This window comes from Ovis aries, chromosome 16 (assembly GCF_016772045.2).
Source record: "Ovis aries strain OAR_USU_Benz2616 breed Rambouillet chromosome 16, ARS-UI_Ramb_v3.0, whole genome shotgun sequence".
NCBI classification, from domain to species: Eukaryota; Metazoa; Chordata; class Mammalia; order Artiodactyla; family Bovidae; genus Ovis; species Ovis aries.
The window spans coordinates 7,207,502-7,226,984 of NC_056069.1; the positions used below are offsets into that span (position 1 = coordinate 7,207,502).

Genomic DNA, 19,483 nt, shown 5'->3' on the forward strand with positions numbered 1-19,483 from the left:
CCCAGGAATTGCATTTCCTGCTTGCCAGGCACTTCTTTACCACTGAGCCACTTGGGCTTCCCTAGGAAATGCTCATGACCAGGCCAGTTTTCAGGAAGTATGGGAGCCAGTCTTGTCCTTGGAGATCAGGTGGCCTAAAGCGGATTTCCTCATGGCCTTCCTTGCCCTTTCATATTTCTGCTTTCCTCCCCTTGCTCAAGATTCTCTCCACCTGCCCACCCTGTGATATTCAAATCATAGTGTTGGGCTGTAAGTTTCCTGAGAGGCAGTTTGATTTCTTTTCTTCCTACAGGCAAGGAAAGCTGAGGTCCAGAGACGTGAAGAGAGATGTCCAAGATGCACAACAAGGCAAGGACTAAAATCCGTATCTTAGACCTCTAGTTTAGTGCCAAAGGGAGAGAAGGAGGAAGGGACTCAAATTCATTTAGAGCTTCTTTGTGCTCAGCACGGTGCTCTAGTCGCTAAGACATTGGCTATTTCATTAGATTTTATTCTGTGGGGTAGATATCACCATCCACTTCACAGATGAGGGAATTAAAACTTTGGGGAGGTAAATTAATTTGTGCTGACAAATTGTGAACTTTATCAGCCAATTTCTAAACCAAGTCTTTTGGACCTTCACACTCATGTCCTTTATATCTAACAATACAGATGTCAAGTATCACCATTGTTCATGAATCAAATCAATATTAGGCCTTTCTTTGAATCCTCTCGTGTCAAAATATAGCTGATCTACACCCCATTCTTTTGCCATTCTCAGAATGGGGGGATGGTGTCATGATTTTTAACCAAACTGTGTGGTTTACATCCTGAATGTGAAGTCAAGTGTGCCTTAGGAAGCATCACTATGAACAAAGCTAGTGGATGATGGAATTCCAGTTGAGCTATTTCAAATCCTAAACGATGATGCTGTGAAAGTGCTGCACTCAATATGCTGGCAAACTTGGAAAACTCAGCAGTGGCCACAGGACTGGAAAAGGTCAGTTTTCATTTCAATCCCAAAGAAAGGCAATGCCAAAGAATGCTCAACTACTGCATAATTGTGCTCATCTCACACACTAGCAAAGAGATGCTCAAAATTCTCCAAGCCAGGCTTCAACAATATGTGAACCATGAACTTCCAGATATTCAAGGTGGGTTCAGAAAAGGCAGAGGAACCAGAGATCAAATTGCCAACATCCACTGGATCATCAAAAAAGCAAGAGAGTTCCAGAAAAACATCTACTTCTGCTTTATTGACTATGTCAAAGCCTTTGACTGTGTGGATCACAACAAACTGTGGAAAATTCTGAAAGAGATGGGAATATCAGGCTACCTTACCTGCCTCCTGAGAAATCTGTATGAAGGTCAAGAACCAACACTTAGAACTGGACATGGAACAACAGACTCGTTCCAAATCGGGAAATGAGTATGTTAAGGCTATATATTGTCACTCTGCTTATTTAAATTATATGCAGAGTACATCATGCGAAATGCTGGGCTGGAAGAAGCACAAGCTGGAATCAAGACTGCCAGGAGAAATATCAGCAACCTCAGATATGCAGATGACAGCACCCTTATGGCAGAAAGCAAGAAAAACAAAAGAGCCTCTTGATGAAAGTGAAAGAGAAGATTGAAAAAGTTGGCTTAAAACTCAACATTCAGAAAACTAAGATCATGCCATCCAGTCCCATTACTTCATGACAAATAGATGGGGAGAAAATGGAAACACTGAGAGACTTTATGTTCTTGGGCTCCAAAATCTCTGCAGATGGTGGCTGCAACCATGATATGGAAAGACACTTGCTGCTTGGAAGAAAAGCTATGACCAACCTAGACAGCATATTAAAAAGCAGAGACATTACTTTTCCAACAAAGGTCCATCTAGTCAAAGCTATGGTTTTCCACTAGTCATGTATGGATGTGAGAGTTGGACTATAAACAAAGCTGAGCACTGAAGAATTGATGCTTTTGAACTGTGGTGTTGGAGAAGACTCTTGGGAGTCTCTTGGACTGCAAGGAGATCCAACCAGTCCATCCTAAAGAAGTCAGTCCTGAGTATTCACTGGACGGATGGATGCTGAAGCTGAAACTCCAATACTTTGCCCCACTGATGCAAAGAACTGACTCATTGCAAAAGACCCCGATGCTGGGAAAGATTGAAGATGGGAGAAGGGGATGAAAGAGGATGAGATGGTTGGATGGTATCACTGACTCAATGAACACGAGTTTGAGTAAACTCTGGGAGTTGGTGATGGACAGGGAGGCCTGGGGGTGTCCATGGGGTCACAAAGAGTCAGACATGACTGAGCAACTGATCTAAACTGAGGAGATTACTGCACAGTCCATGTAGAAGTCTGGCTCTAAATAAATAAATCCTTTTATTACTTTCTTAAAGCTTCATTCTCCTTGTTTGTAAAATGGGCAGAATTATAGCATCTACCTCATAGGGATATTGTTTTAAGAAGTCATAATATATGTAGCATGCTTATAACATTGTCTGGCACAGTTAATTCAATGGGTGTCAACTTCAATCCTGAATACAGTATAATTCATTACACAGACGCACTGGGACCCGTTTGTGAAATGTTCAACTATATACTGAAACTTCGAAACTCCCCAGGGTCTAATTGTTCACCTAAGTTTAAAGTAGAAACAAAGAAAAATGTTTTGCTACCCTTAAAATATCCATCTGGTACTGGAGAATGAGAATTCTAGTAGAAGTGAAGAGTTAAAACCAATCAGATCTCAAACAGAGACAGCTGTTAACATATCTCCAGGCGTCACTGATGTCTCTGGGGCTAGGCTGTCTGCTCATCCTTATCATCTGGAATCGGGGGTGGACAGTGGAGTTCCTGGGGTAACCCACGGGCACTCACCCCGCAGTCTATGGCCAGGAGTAGCCAGGAAACCCTGGGGTGGGTATTCACAAGAACTTTTTCACTCTTGTAGGTCCTTGGGTGGTGTTTATGAATTCCTCAGCTGGGTAACTGGGTTTAGGGCTGGGTGGTTGTGCTTTTAGGAGCCAGCTCATTCTAAAGGAATGTGAGAAGTGCATCATTTGGGGACAGAGATTAAAGAGTGGGAAAGTAGATAAGTGATCTGCTCTCTCTCAACTAATGGCTAAAAGTTAACATTTCACTAACTCCAGCAGAGAGGCTGATGACCAGGCTATACACACAGTTTTGCTTAGGAGAAAAGACAGTGGCAACTGGGGAAGAGAATTTATCATCACTGCACTAGAAGCTCCTCTGTTCACCCTGATTATTTTTATTTTTATTTTTTTTTACCCTGATTATTTTTATAAACAGTTCCTTGCCTGTCATTCTTAAAACAGCAGTGTGATATTGGAGTATCAGAGCAACATCTTCTTTGTGAGAATAAGCACTGAAAGTCATTCAGCCTGTTGTATGACAGAACTGTATAAGCCTACAGGTGATGAAAAAGAGAACCAGGAGTGACATCCCGGCCTTAAGGCGTTTACCATATAACAAAGCACCTAACAGGCTTCCCAGGTGGTGCAGCGGTAAAGAACCTGCCTGCCAGTGCAGGCGGCTCAGGTTCAATCGCTGGGTTGGGAAGACCCCTTGAAGAAGGAAGTGGCAACACCCTCCGGTATGCTTGCCTGGGAAATCCCATGGACAGAGGAACCGGACTGGCTACAGATGATGGGGTGGCAAGTCGTTGGATGCGACTTAGGGAGTAAACAACAACAGCAAAACACCTAATGAGAACCAGGAATGGCTTGCTTCAGCAGCACATATGCTAAAAGAACCAGGAGTGTTTCTAAAAGAGCCATCTTCAGAATCACAGACCTGTTACAAAGAAAGTCCTTAGGATCCAAAGCAGATGGGACCCACCCAGGAATCTGTATTTAAAACAATGCATCCCTAGATGACTCTGATAGGCACTTAAAGTAGCATCAGTCTGGAGTAAAAGTTGGCTCTAAACTGGTGTATAAAGCCTTCCTTTCTGTGTGTGTACAGTCACTTGGAGGGAAGTGTCAAGAGATGCTGAAAGAAGCGTGCAGCCTGGAGGCCTCCAGATGAGAAATGTGTGGCAGGTGTGTTTAAAAAGTGGAGGAATCAGCACTGAGAGGTAAGGGGGAGCGTGACATCTGTGGCAATCAGAGGAATCAATGAATGTAATCCTAATGTTTATGGAATGCCTGGTTGAGTTACTGATTTATCCATCATCAGGGCTTAGTCCTTATGCTTTTTAGCACTCTGGCAGGTCAGGAGGGAAATCCACAGCTTTGCTTCTCCATAAATTTTATCAGTGGATGTTTTGGAAATTAACACGTACCAGGAAATAGGTTTCATTTACATGGACTTAATCTACACATGTCCGTCTGTGTGGAGGGGTTGGGTAGATTGATATCTATTGGATAGAATAGGCAGTGACTCCTGGTTGGTTTGGGGGTGCTCTTGGTTGCCATGTTGAAGGCTTACCCTTGGAGGAAGAAGCTGAAAAGATCTGAAATTTGGAAAGGAGAATTTATAGAAGGAGAACCAGTGGGAAGAAAGAGGGACCAGTGCGTTAGGAGGAGGAGGCTGCTCAGGGAAGCCCAGCAGTTTTTCTAGTCACCTGCATGGCTCCTGGGGGAATTTCTGGGATGGAGCCCAAGGTGTGTTGTTCAACTTGCGCTCCAGAGCCTGAGCAGGAGCTGTAAGAAGGTGGAACCTAGAAGAAAGGGCCTTGCTTTCTGTGAGCAGAAAGCACAGAGAAGGCTCAGCTTAGGCCTAAGTAGAAGCAGCATTACTCACTGGAAAGGAGTGTGGTCCTCTGGGTGGAGGTGACAGAGAGAAGACATGGAGGGAAGCTGACTAACTCTGGAAGCCTGAGGGCAGTTAACTGAATTGTGGAGGACCGTGTCTTTTAGCTCAGCTAGTGACCTTGACCCTAAGGCATTTTTTCATTGCACTAAAAAAGTCATAGTTATCTTACATGACAAGTGATGGGATGAAGGATAAATAAAGTCCCAGAATGGGAGAGGAGTACATTGCAGTGAAAACCTCTGGACAAACTTTTCCTGGATTCTCTAGGTCATAAAGAGTTAGGGGTTGAGGAATTAACACAAGCTCCTGGTAGGGGGCACTTTGGTTCAGGGCCTGCCTTTGGGGTTCTGCCTTTGGGGTTCCTTCATTCTGAGATGAAGCAAAGAGTCTCCTAAAGGCATGGTTTATCCCTTGAGCTGACCCTGCTTACCCAGTCCAGGAACAGTTGTAAATTAAGTGCCACCATGGCTAGAAAACAAAAGAAACCAATTTTGCCACTTTGCTGACTGGACACTTTGGCACAAGCTGGAACAAGGTGATCTTTTTTTTGGCACAGGCTTTCCTATTTTGTTGCCGTGATAACTAATGGAAGATTGAGAAGCATGGTCCTGCCTCACATGGCAGCTCTTCATCCAGCTGCCACTGGGCACTGGGTCACCTCATGGCCTCGTTGGCTCTGGGTTTCTTCTTGGCACCTGGCGTGTGGTGAGGGAACATGGGCTGCATTGTGCGGGGGTCTCAACCATGCAGGGTGAGTATACAGGCAGAGGATGTAAACAGCCTATTTGCAGAGAACATCCTATGAGCTCTTTTGAAGCAGACCTGGGACCCCAGAAAGCTGTGCCTTAGCTCCACAGCCACAGGATTTCCTGCAGGAAGCTCTCTGGTCCTTGTAACACCTCAGTTCAGCTGTCCTGTGAGCTGGCATGCCAAGGGAGTCTCCATTTGGCTAGGAGATAAGGGGCCTCATTTATTTTTCGATAGCTACAACACTCTAGGACATAGTCATCCAAGTAAATGAGTGCTAGCCTTTTCAAAGTAGCTTCAAATCATGCTAAAAGTCCTCTTGCCCCTCTGGCATTTTCTCTGGATATACTCACTTGTGACAAATGTCTCTATTTGGAAGGTAAATTGATTCTCATAAATCATTCAAAGTCATTATGAGTCCAGTTTCGTGAATAAAGTAGGTGATCCAGCAAGGCTCCATTATAATATCTTGGTGTTCTGTTCTTTGTGTAAAATATCTTAAAAGAAATTTACAACAGGAATCTCAATATGGTAGCAAGCTATGGCAGACTGGTTACAAATATCCTCTAAGGTGAATACTTCAATGACAATGCTGTACTCAATGTATAAGGACCATTGATTTAAAAAATAAAGTGTCAACACTATTAATGTCACATATGAAATTCACATATCTACTATCATTTACCTACTAATACTAAATTTAGAGTTCCTATGAGAATTCCTGTTTCTCTAAAACCTTTTTCCCTCTTTTAAAAAGACTGGCTTTGAACAAACAAAATTGTGTTACGATTTGTACCAGCATTAACGATTTTGTCAGCACAAGTTTGAAGGACTAACAGCCCTTCCTCCCTACACACAGATATAGTGAGAAGATGTAAAGCGAACAATCTATGTTGGTTGGAACACTAACTGTATTAGTGACAATTCTTGGACAGAGGCTTTATCTGAACAAGCCCTAATGTAACTTGAAAACTTTTTTCTGTGTTTAATGCAACTTTTGGTTGCCTAAGCATCTGAGAACATTTTGAATTTTTTCTTTGGCATTTGAAAATGTCAAGCAAAGGCTATCTGTCCTTCCTCAAGGTACACACTCTTCCAATTGGGCAGTTCAGCAAAATCCAAAAGATAAGATTTGAACTAGTCTCTCTGTTCATGTCATCACACAGGCAAGCTAAATTACTGGGCTGTTTGATGAGAGGAGAGCTCACTTCTCACCAAACTGCAAATGGGTTTGGCAGATGCTTAGCTGGAAACTACCAAGGTCCTCTTATTTCTGAATACTACATCTTGAACACCGATTAATCGTTTCTTCAATTTACAATGCAGATATGTTTTCAAAAATTCGAAGAGTTTGGAGGTTCCAAGTCCCCCTTTATATCTCTCTTTTTAGAGAGACTGATTTATAGTATTATAAATATGAATATGAGAGATTAACCTGGATCATAATAACAGAGGGCTATTGGCATACAGGGAAATTGCTCGGTAGGAAAAAGAGAGAGTGGGGAGAGAGACAGACAGGCAGACAGACAAAGTATTAGATTTTGCTTTAGTCAACCATATAAAGGGGAAAATTCTACTCAAAAGCACACAAGTAATTTCAATTTTCTTTATGCTTCTTTGGAGTCTCAGATGGAATTTTGTTAAAAGGACAGACAAGCATTACTGGTCTGGTGATACTCCGTGCTACTGCTGCTGTTTAGGCTCTGTGTGACCCTGTGGACTGCAGCTCGCCAGGCTCCTCTGTCTGTGGAATTCTCCAGGCAAGAATACTGGAGTGGGTTGCCATCTCCTCCTCCAGGGAATCTTCCTGACCCAGGGATTGAGCCCTGGTCTCCTGCATTGTAGGCAGACTCTTCACCCCTGAGCCACTAGGGAAGCCCCTCTGGTGATACTCAGTAGTTACTTTAAAATCAGAGCAGACAGCATGGCTAAATGTGTTGCCTAAAAATTGTGTTACAAAGCCTGTAAAGAACCTGTCTGGTTAAAGCCTTTTTTTTTTTTTTTTTTTTTCAGGGAAATAAATGGTTTAGGGTCCATACAGCTTTCTAATAGTTCAGTTTACTTCATGAAATTCCTTAAACTCAGGATAGGTTTTGCTATTTTGCTCCTCATCTGAATTCTTTGTCAGGAAGGGGTATTTTATCCCATATGTGGTGTGGAATGTCAGCTTATTTAAAAACAAGGTTGTGGCAAATGTTATACAAATTATATTAAAGTTTTGAAACAGAAGTTACTCATGGTATCACTACCCCAGTAAACTTATTTCCATTTTTATGTGTTATCTTCCAATTATTAACCGTGCGCATGCTTATTCTTGCTTTGTTGTTCAGTCGTGTCTGACTCTTTGCAACCCCAAGGTCTGTAGCCCACCTGGCTCCTATGTCCTACAAGTGTTTTGTATGTACCACTTTGTAATCTACAATTTCATTTAGAATACCTGTAATGGATGGGACTAAATTATCTGAGAATTTTCAAATCATGTAAGAAAAACAAATGGGATTTTTGAAACTTATGTGTTAAGCATACATTACAATGTATGTAAGTGTGTAGCTTATGAGACAGGCAAAACTCAGTGGATATATTAGGCATGCAGAGAATGAGGAAGCAAGGGGCTTGTGAGGCTTTGGAAGAATTCAGAAGCTATGTTGCATATAGGCAGTAAGCAAATTAGTAATCTGTAAAATATGTTAAAAATTAGAATATAATGCAACAAATAAGAGTGGCGCCTTTAGAAAAAGAAGGAATAGAAAGATGGAGCCATATGGATTGATCACTTCCCAGGTGATGTAGTGGTAAAGAATATGCCTGCCACGTTGGGAGATGCAGGAGACTCAAGTTTGAGCCCTGGGTTGGGAAGATCCACTGGAGAAGGAAATGGCAACCCATTCCAGTATTCTTGCCTGGAAAATTCCATAGACAGAGGAACCTGGTGAGTTACAGTCCACAGGGTTGCAAAGAGTCAGACATGGCTGAGTGACTGAACATGTACACACACAGCTATGTCATCATAAAATGGGCATCTGCAGTGGACCCACGTGTATTTAGGCCAAGAAAAAATAAATAAAATCTATAGTTGTTCAGAGGCTATTTGGTAGGTTACAGCGCTTGGCCAGGTGAACTTGTGCCTGTCTCTTATAGAGCAAGGGCACATCTTTGGCCCACATCAATTTGAGTCCTTCTAACCACAGCAGAAAGTGAAGAGGAACTAAAAAGCCTCTTGATGAAAGTGAAAGAGGAGAGTGAAAAAGTTGGCTTAAAGCTCAACATTCAGAAAACGAAGATCATGGCATCTGGTCCCATCACTTCATGGGAAATAGATGGGGAAACAGTGGAAACAGTGTCAGACTTTATTTTGGGGGGCTCCAAAATCACTGCAGATGGTGACTGCAGCCATGAAATTCAAAGACGCTTACTCCTTGGAAGAAAAGTTATGATCAACCTAGACAGCATATTCAAAAGCAGAGACATTACTTTGCCGACTAAGGTCCGTCTAGTCAAGGCTATGGTTTTTCCTGTGGTCATGGATGGATGTGAGAGTTGGACTGTGAAGAAGGCTGAGCACCAAAGAATTGATGCTTTTGAACTGTGGTGTTGGAGAAGACTCTTGAGAGTCCCTTGGACTGCAAGGAGATCCAACCAATACATTCTGAAGGAGATCAGCCCTGGGATGTCTTTGGAAGGAATGATGCTAAAGCTGAAACTCCAGTACTTTGGCCACCTCATGCGAAGAGTTGACTCATTGGAAAACACTCTGATGCTGGGAGGGATTGGGGGCAGGTTGAGAAGGGGACGACAGAGGATGAGATGGCTGGATGGCATCACTGACTCGATGGACATGAGTCTGAGCGAACTCTGGGAGTTGTTGATGGACAGGGAGGCCTGGCGTGCTGCGGTTCATGGGGTCGCAAAGAGTCAGACACGACTGAGCGACTGAACTGAACTGAACCACAGCAGTAGCAGAGAAGCCTCATGGAGACAGAGTGAAAATAGGAGCCTTGCATAACCAGCAATCAGGTAGTGGGGTCCTTCCACCCTGCTTCCATATTGTCCCAAATAAGTTGACCTAACTCATCTGGTTCCCTCGTACCTTGCCATGTGTTTAAATGAATTTAATAAACTATACAGTAGGAGCATGTTCATTGGTTGGGAAGTCTTGCTGTTTCATGAGTCTGGGTAGTGCACTTGGAGGTGACCATGTGACCGGATCCTAAAGATTTTGTCATCTCATCTTCAAAAGAAAAGAATGATGACTCCTCTCTGTCCGATCAATGGTGAAAGAATCTGTGTAAGCCAGAAGACAGAAGCTGACTGTATATAGACTGTATATAGCTGACTGTATTTGCCTTGTGTATAGCAAGCAGGATCTTAAACCCACATAGTGTCTACAGGGGTTGAAATACATAGCTGTTGAATGAATGAATGTGTGTGAAGAGTTTGGGCTGGCAAAAAAGATAGGCAGCTTGAAGAGAGGAGAAAGGGGGAGAATTATGAGGGTTTTAATGTGAGTTTAAAGGGTGTAAGTTAGCTGAGTGATACAGGGCTGTACCTGCTAGTCATCTTTAGGTCAACTGGGCCAAAGATCCCTGGCTCTATAAGCAAAGAAGAGCTGACCAAATATTGTCCTGCATTAGAGGGAACACAGAGAAGGAAAGAGAAAAGATCCATGTGTCCCAGAAGCTGGATCTTAAAAAACCAAATGCCTCCTTGAACGTGTTGCAATTTACTTTAATATACTGCAGAGCAGACAGTTTGAATCAAGTGTGTGATTTGCTGATTTTAATCAAACCTTGGAGTAGAGTAAACATTTGAAGTCTGTCCCAGATGGGATTCCTGTTCCAGCGGTAGTAAGTTCGCATTTGGAAGGTCCTAATGAGGAATTCACACCCCAAGTCTATTACCACAAGCACACTTCCACTGCTGCTGCTGCTGCTAAGTCGCTTCAGTCGTGTCTGACTCTGTGCAACCCCATAGACGGCAGCCCACCAGGCTCCCCCGTCCCTGGGATTCTCTAGGCAAGAGTACTGGAGTGGGTTGCCATTGCCTTCTCTGGCCACTTCCACTAGACCCATCTAATCTGCTGAGAATGATTTGTCAATTATTATAAGGAATGTCAGAAATAACTTTTTACTGGAAAGATGATTGCCATTTGATTTATGTGCATTGGGTAGAAAGATACACTTGTATGATACAAATGTATTGATACATTTGTATGAATATAAGACTCTGATGGGCCCAGAGACGTAATACCTTTCAGAGCGGTGTTCTTGGCTTAGACCTGCAATCCAGGCCTGTGTCTGTTTAGTTGATAGGGGCGGAGTTCTGTCACTTGGTCCAGGTAGAAAATCAGCTGAATCTTGCCAATGGAATGTTGCCACATCAACCTCAGGTAAACCAGGAACTTTTGGACGTGCCTGAGGGGTAGAGAGGCAGAACCTCACCTCATTAAAAGAACAGATTATGTGACTTTGGGGCACTTGATTACTCATAAAAGTTTGCCTGTGTGCTAAAATGTGGCCTGATTTTTGCTATCATTATCACATAGTGCCAAGAACTGTGAAGGGCCTGAGATGTTACCCTACTTGCAAGCTAACAAGCTAACAGATGCTGGTGGAAGACAAAAGACTCTTGAGGTAGAAATAGAGGACAGCAATAGCAGTAGCCACAGTATCAGCAGTTTTGCACCAGTTCCTTAAACTTCAATCCCCAGAGGGTGTTAAGAGGACCAGATGTTACCTGTGTGTGGAGTGGATCACAGCACAGGAGGTGACACCTGAGTTTAGGGAAACCAGATCTTTTACTATTGAAGTAACCTCTGGGGAGAGACACTGTCTCTGTCTCCCAAGAGACAGGCTATTCTCTCTACAAACATCCTTGGAAGGGTGTGTGTGTTAAGTCGCTTCAGCTGTGTCCCATTCTATGCAACCCTATAGACAATAGCCCACCAGGCTTTTCTGTCCATGGGATTATCCAGGTAAGAATACTGGAGTAGGTAGCCATGCCCTCTTCCAGGGATCTTCCCAACCCAGGGATCAAGCCTGTGTCTCTTATGTCTCTTCCATTGGCAGGTCATCTAGAACAAAGGGCATGGTCTCAGCTTGATGACAGGACATGCAGAATGTGAGAGAGCCGTGAGGAATTGTCTCTCCCAACACATCTACACTGGGAATAAGTGTGGGGAGGAGTCCCGTTGCCTTCATCTCAAGTTATTGGAGGCAACCAATGTTTACGAAAAAGAGCATGACGATTGTAGCCAGCCAAACTGACCCAGCACCTCTGTGCTCCCTGAGCAAAGCCCATGGAAGTCTCCCGGTAGAAGGTGCGAGTTTTGCCCCTACCCAGGTGAGAAACCCCTCTCAGCTTTTCTCCATCCAAGGAAGCTGCCGGGCCATAGCGGTCTGGAGTTTCACGGTTCTATGGGCTCTTACGGCCAGCCAATAGAAGTAGATGTCTACCTCTGTGTATAGAGTTTTCTGGGTTCTGTTTGGTAGAGTCAGATAAAAAATATACATAAGATCATGTTACTGGCACTGAAACGGTGTTTTATTGAAAGGGACAAATGTATAAAGGGGTTCTCAGTAACTGTAGCACGCAGAGTGAACAGGGGTATAAAAAGATGGGTGGTGAAAGGAAGTTGTGGAGAAACTAACAAGCAAAACAAAATCCTTTCTTGTCTAATCTTATGAATTCTCCTGTCCTTAGCAAAGGTGCAGACAGAACTATCAGTTCTGCAGAAGATAGCAATCATATTGGTAGAGGGGTGTTACATGTTCTTATTGTTTTAAGCTGGTTTTAGATGTCTACTTCCTTAAGGACTGGATCCTTGGAGAACACAAGCTGGGCACTGGCTGAAGCTATCAGTTTCTGGGTATTCAATATCTGGCTTTGATAGAAGGATGTGGGAGAGGAACATTCCATCACAGCCAGCCCGAGATTAAGACATAGAGACCTGATAGAGAAACAGATCAGTGTTAACACGCCCAGTCAAGGGGAAACAAACGGCTTCTCCACCTGCCCCATTAACCACGAGTCCTCAGGCAGCTGAGGGGCAGACGACAGGGGGAGGCTCCCTAGAACACCATTAAGCAGCTGCAAATTGAACCATTAATCTCCTGATAGTCTTGGAGGAAAATCAGTTCTCTAGCTGATGGGCTCCACGCTGGGCAAGGCTGGAAGGGTGGCCTCCCATGGCGGGGAGCTGCAGAGATTGGTTTGGGGGATGACGAGTCCCCTGGCTGCATCCAAGCATTTTATTATAATCATAAAAGGAAATGACGGTACCTGCTTTGCAACACTCCCCAGGAATTTGCCAATGGTTTCAGCCTCAGCAATTTGATGGTTTTTACGCAGAGGCACCAGCTGAGAAGAAGGGACCCACTTCCGCCATGAGTGTGCCAAGGGTGCCACAGGAATGTGGGACGGATCGTGCTCTGCCTGGGGTGTGCAAGCAGGGGGTCTTCCCTATGGTGCCGAGACCACTGAGTGCTCGATGTGAGAGGCTGCTGAATCCTGGGCCATTGTTGGGAGCTTCATGGCTCTGCCTCTTGGGGTTGAGAGAACTTTCTGGGGTCCCAGGTCTGTTTCAGAAAGTGCTTGGTATATAGCAACATCTAGCAATGACCACTCACTCTCTGTGTCCTAGAAACTTGTTCCAAGGGCTTTGGATGTATTCAGTCATTCACATTTTCCAAACCTCTCAGTTTGGTATTAGACATTGAGGCAGAGTGCTTAGGTAACTTGTTCAAGGTCACCCAGCTGGTAAAGATTAGAAATAGTCTTTTTAAAATATATATAAACTTTTGGTTTTGTTTCGGGATATAGCCAATTAACAGTGCTGTGATAATTTCAGGTGGACAGCAAAGGGACTCAGCCACATATATATGTATCTGTTCTCCCTAGAACTCCCCTCCCATCCAGGCTGCTACATATCATTAAGCAGAGTGCCATGTGCTACGCCATAGATCCTTGTTGGTTATCCTTGTTAAACATAGCAGTGTGTATATATGTCCATCCCAAACTCCTTCACTCTCTCTTCTCCCAATTCTCCCCACGGGCAACCATGAGTTCAGAACCAGCTTTTCAGCCAGGCTGTGAGCTCTTTACTCGTGGGCTGGTTACCAGCTGACGGACTGCTGGTGACAGGGACCCTCATCTCTGTACAGCTGGTCCAGCTGTGGGTAGATTTACAGTGCTTGCTCCTGACCTCCTCCGGCCAGACACCCCGCTGCTCTACCCCGCTGCTTTACAGGAGTGTTCTGACCACCACAGCCTCTCTCCTGTTCTGTTTTCAGGCTGGACTCCTCCCAGGGGAGTGGGAGGACAAATTGTGAGCTCCTGAGCTCTGCAGTTGGCGCTTCCCTGACATGTTAGCTGTGTCTGCAGCTCAGCTAGGAATCCTGCCTCTGGCTCACAGAGTATCAGGACCACACTGCGGAGGAGAGGAAAGAAGGCTTTGGGACTGCTAAAGGGGATGTGAATCCCTTCTCTACTTCAGATCAGCTCATCACCTTGAGAGACTCTCATCTTTACACTGGAGCTTACCTTGGGAAGAAGAGATGGACTAGCCATTGTGAAAGCAAAAACTTAGCACACAGTAGGCTGTCGACTAATCTCTTTTCCTTTCCCCTATGAAATATAGCTACTGGGAATAAAGAAGTGCCTCTTTTAGTCACAGGCCCTAGGAATTTTGTGTGTTTGCTTAGTCCCCCAGAGGAGGAACTGTGGGTGTATGTAGGTTAGATGTGTGAGTGGGTAAGACCAGGCAGTATATATACCAGACCACTTATAATGACGTGGCTCATATGTTTGAAAGCCAAGGATGTGTTCATACAAGGCCTGAGTATGTTTTTACAGCTCCACAAGCCATTCATCCACCTCACAGGACTCTTTTAGTGCCAGTTTTAGATTTTTGATGCTTTCTCTTTTCTCCTAAAATAGTGATTTACATTGCAAAGCAGTTTCTGGCTTTGGCAGGCTTTATAGTTGGTGCCTGGACTTCTTTTCTTTAACCATTTATTAAGGATGGAGGATCCAACTTGGAGAGGGCCTGAATTCTATGAATTTTGTTTAAAAATTTGGCTCCAACCACTTTTTGAGCACAAAAATGAAATAACTGGTTAAAAAATATGTACATAAATTTATTTGTGAGGATCCCTGCCGAGACTTGGGCTTACCTGTTGGCTCAGACAGTAAAGAATCTACCTGCAACATGGGAAACCTGGGTTCAATCCCTGGGTTGGGAAGATCCCTGGAGAAGGGAATGGTAACCCACTCCAGTATTCTTGCCTGCAGAATCCCATGAACAGAGGAGCCTGGTAGGCTATATAGCCCACAGGGTCGCTAAGAGTCAGACACTACTGAGCAACTAATACGTGTACATACTGTTGAGACCTGGTGGGGAGAGTTGGGAATATAGGAACTGCTAAATCCCAGGTAAAAATTGGCATGAGGAATTTCTGGGGCTCTGAGGGAGGTCTGCTCCAGGTGGGAGCTTGGGTCTCAATTGTTTCGGGGGGTTCCAGAAGTGGAGGCTCTTATTGCTGCCTTTGGCTGCCCAGAGAAAGTTAAATTTCATTCATTTCACAACTAATGTCTACTTGAACACGATGAATACACTGGAGGGAGAAAATTATGGCTTGATTTTTTTTTTTTAAAGTGATTAGAATTCCATCCAGTTCTGTCATAATGAAAACTGCTCTCCATAATTGGATCGAGGGTATATTTAACATGCTCATCGCTTGCAGACTCAGGAGCTGCCAAGTTCGAGTCATAACACTGTGATGTTTGTCATAATAATGCCCCATTTTCCAGATGACAAAATAGAAAGGTATTCTGAATAACACCTTGAGCTGTCTGCAAATTCAAGGCTGACCTAGGACTTGAAGCTTTTTGTTTTTGCCTCCTGATGGCTTGTTTCGGAGTTTCTGTATTTATTTCACTGCTTTCTTCTCTCTGCTTATTTGGACATGGATGTCAGTGACACACCAATAGCCAGCAGGGCCAGCTTCCTGGGTGTGTGTATGTCACACAGGGCCCTGTGTACAGAAGGCCCCCACACTTGATTTCTGTTCTGGGTGGCTGTCCTGAAACTCTTAATACCTTAAAAACAAAACATGTGCAGAATGTTTTCATTTTGTACCAAGCTTTGCAAAGTGTGTCTCTAGTCCTGATGGCCAGATTTAACCCTATTTATTTGCCTGGCTAGGTAATAGGCCCTTTCTTCCTTTCCTCCTTCTCCACCAGGTCACTTTTGTACCCCTCAGATGATGTAGATGGATGATGTAGATAGCCGGGAGATTTTGCCAACATGGGAAGAGCCAAGGGCTGTGAGTGTACCATCTAGACTTGACCAAGCGGCAGAGTACTCTCAAACTCAGACTCCAGGAAAACATGGAACCTTGAGGATGGCCCGTGTGCCTGTCAGAGTGAACGTTAAAGGTGGTAGTGTCACCCACAGCCACAGGGATTTGTATGGCCACTTAGCAAGGTGTGAGCATTGTCCTGAGATGGGATGGTTAGGGCATCGTTTTGAAAGTCAAAAGAAATTGGTCTGGACGGTAAGGCTGAGGAGGACTCAGTACTGTGGTGAGTAAAGGTCTGTCTTTAATGGACTTTCCTGGCGGTCCAGTGGTTAAGACTCTGTGCTTCCAGTGCATGGGGCATGGGTTCAATCCCTGGTCTGGGAACTAAGAGCCCTCCTGCCATGAGGAGCAGCCAAAAAATTAAAATAAAAATCTGTCTTTAAGTTGCATGTGCAAAAAGGAGACATGGATGCAGGCATTTGCTCCTTATTTGCCCCTGTCAGCATCGTTGTTGTTCAGTTGCTAAATCATGTCCAACTCTGATACCCCATGGACTGTAGCAGCATACTCTTTATTTAGTGAAGCCTGATATTTCTTCATGCCGAAACATAAGTAAAACTGCTCTGTTTCTCAAGCTGTAACTATCTGGGGTGTTTTCTTTAGGGGCAGGGGTTTTGAGTGGAATGTCAAGGTCAGTTTAGATTCCACAGCACTAGGAATCAAATTCCTGGTCAGTGTGTGAAGGTCGAGGACACTGATCACGCAAGGTGCAAATGAACACATAAACAGAGCTTGATGTAATGGGAGTCTGGACCACAGAGAAATGGAGCAAACAGCGCTGTGTGTATGCTCAGTTTGTGGAGCCTGTTGGCAGGGGCAAGCGGGGTGGAATTCTGCCAGTACCCACTGGCTGGGCCTGCCCCAAGCCTGGCCTTTATCTAAAGCACACAGGTAAGGGATGGGCTGGCTCACAGTCCTCAGACTGATTCTTTACCTTGGGTTCTACCCTAGGATTTCTCTGATTAAGAAAAACATTTGTTTCCTAATTTTAAAGGTAAAAATTGGCCTTTGTGTAAAATCTTAGAAAATGAGAGAGAACGAGAAAGTTATTTAAAATCCCATAATTCAGTGATGATCAGGGTCCTCTTTTTTCCCCCAAGTTTTTTTTTTTTTTTCTTTGTAAAGGAGTAAGTCTTTTGTTGCACTGAAAGGATGATTTTATGTACAAATGTCATATGCTCACTAGTCTGTGTATGTTAACAGTCCTTAAGAGGGAATGTCTTTCTCAGGAATTCCTTGTAAAAACTATTTTGAGTTTCCTCCGACTGGATTTCTCTTTTCTTTTCTTTATTGTGATGGAAGAAGCTGTTTACATGTTAGATTTGGTCTAATTGAAACTGAGAACTGACTTAGCTAAAAATCTACCATCCTCTTTTTAGGAGAGAAATTATTATTCAGGTGTTCAAATAAAGTTTTAACTGCACAACCAGACCCTCTTAAGCTTGTAACCTTCCTGTGCTTGTCAAACTTAAAGGTGTCTGGGCTGTTGAGAGTTTCCTGTGTTTCTCTCATGCATGGATAAAGATCTCAGAGGCCAATCTTTGAGTGGCCAGAGGACTGGTGTTAGAGGGAGAAGTGATTTTCATATGGCATGTTTTCTGCCTTTTTTTTTTTTTTTTCAGTTAAAAATCATTAAAGCCTTGTGTGTTTGTATGACTTGAAAGACAAGGGCCCCTATAGTTAACTTGAGAGTTAAATTATAACTTAGTACCACCTATGTGAAGACTTCTTAAAAAAAAAAAAGTCAATGCCAAAACTGAGGGGGTGAGAGTCTTTCTCATACATCTGCTCTTTCTAGTTTTATCTGAAATTCCCTTCAAACTTTAATGAAAATGATTTGTTGTATGAACTCGGGTGAAAATGACTATTTGCTTTTTTGCTTTGTTTTAGAGCTTTTAAAAGTTCAACTGAATTTATTCAAGCTGATTCAACCAGCATTTCAGCATTAGAGGCACCTACCTGGTGAGGTTAAGGCGAGGAGAGGAAGGGTAAGAAACCAAGAAGAAGGCACGGGTATGTACCCTAACTGGCTGGCAAAACGGAATCTTATTCCTAGACATGAATGGTACATTCATTATTTATGATTCCTTCTAATCACAAAACTGCTTTTGCCTTTCTGTGACACAGATGATGATGGAAATAAGGCGTGTGACTTCACCGGCTGTTTTCTTCGAAGCTGGGCCAGAGACTCCTGGTCATCAGGTTGGGTATAATGTGCCATCACCCCAGATACCCTGGGGCAACATCCTGAGGTCTTCTTACTCATTTTGGGGTTCTGGAGGTCACATCCCAAGGACCGTGATCAAAACGGGCCCTAGAGCATCTAGACTGGTTTTCTCCACCCCCTACTTCCCCTGGGATTTCCCTAGAACTATCAGAGTACCTGCAGGCCCATGTGTATGGCTGACCCCTCTGGATACTGGTGTCTAGTTCTAGCCTAGGGATGCAGATAGACAGCCCAGTGGACTGGCGGAGGCCAAGTCTGCTGCTGCACCTTGAAGAGCCAGGAGACCCTGGGCTATGGCTCTAGGGTTCTGGTGCTTTTGACTCTTTTGATTTCTTTGATGAATGAATGACCATGAAATTATCACGGTGTAGAACGTAGACCTCCTTTGGAAGTGCTGTTTTGTGTTGCTTAATATCCCTTTGTGTGATCATTTTTAATTCTAGGCAGACTGAAATATAGACTAGAGAGCTTACCCTGTTTAAATAATGTGTAAAATTCATGTGGGTTAGGTACTTAGGCCTCTCCAGCTAGAGACTGGCATCCTTAGACCCTAGATCTCACAGGAGCTCTCTCAGGTCATTGGTCTTCCTTCACAAAATCAATGTGTTTCCAAATATTGGAAATCAGCACAGGAGAACTGATTTTTGTCCAAGCAATTCTATTTTTATAGGCAACAGAGGTGCTTTTCTTCTCTTTTTTTAATTGAAGTATAGTTGATTTTCAATGTTGTTTTCATTTCTGGTGTACAGCAAAGTGATTCTGTTATACATATTCTCTTTCATTATAGGTTATTATAAGATACTGAATATAGTTCCTATGCTATACAGTAGGACCTTATTTTATATATAGTAGTTTGTATCTGCTAATCCCAAACTCATAATTTATCCCCCTACCCCTTTGCCCCTTTGGTAACCATCCGTTTGTTTTCTAGGTCTATGAGTCTGTTTCTGTTTTGTAAATAAGTTCATTTGTGTCCTTCTTTAGACTTCCCTGGTGGCTCAGACGGTAAAGCGTCTGTCTACAATGCAGGAGACCTGGGTTTGATCCCTGGGTCAGGAAGATCCCCTGGAGAAGGAAATGGCAATCCACTCCAGGACTATTGCCTGGAAAATCCCATGGACAGAGGAGCCTAGTAGGCTACAGTCCATGGGGTCGCAAAGAGTCAGACACGACTGAGCGACTTCACTTTCACTTTCACTTTAGATTCCACAGATAAGTGATATCATATGATATTTACCTTTCTCTGTCTGACTTAGTGCACTTGGTATGATAATCTCTAAATCCATCCATGTTGCTGTAAACAGCGCCATTTCATCCTTTTTTATGGCTGAGTAGTATTCCATTGTATATGTATATCACATCGTCTTTATCCACTCATCTGTTGACAGATACTT

General features: G+C 43.6%; 1 long non-coding RNA gene across 1 annotated transcript; it reads left to right on the top strand.

Annotated features, from left to right (window-relative positions):
* Positions 1–16,604: 16,604 nt before the first annotated feature.
* LOC132657972 (uncharacterized) lies at positions 16,605–18,064 on the top strand. Its single transcript, XR_009596808.1, has 3 exons — positions 16,605–16,753; positions 17,753–17,875; positions 17,990–18,064. It is a non-coding gene; the product is annotated as an uncharacterized LOC132657972 (long non-coding RNA).
* The last annotated feature ends 1,419 nt before the right edge of the window (positions 18,065–19,483 follow it).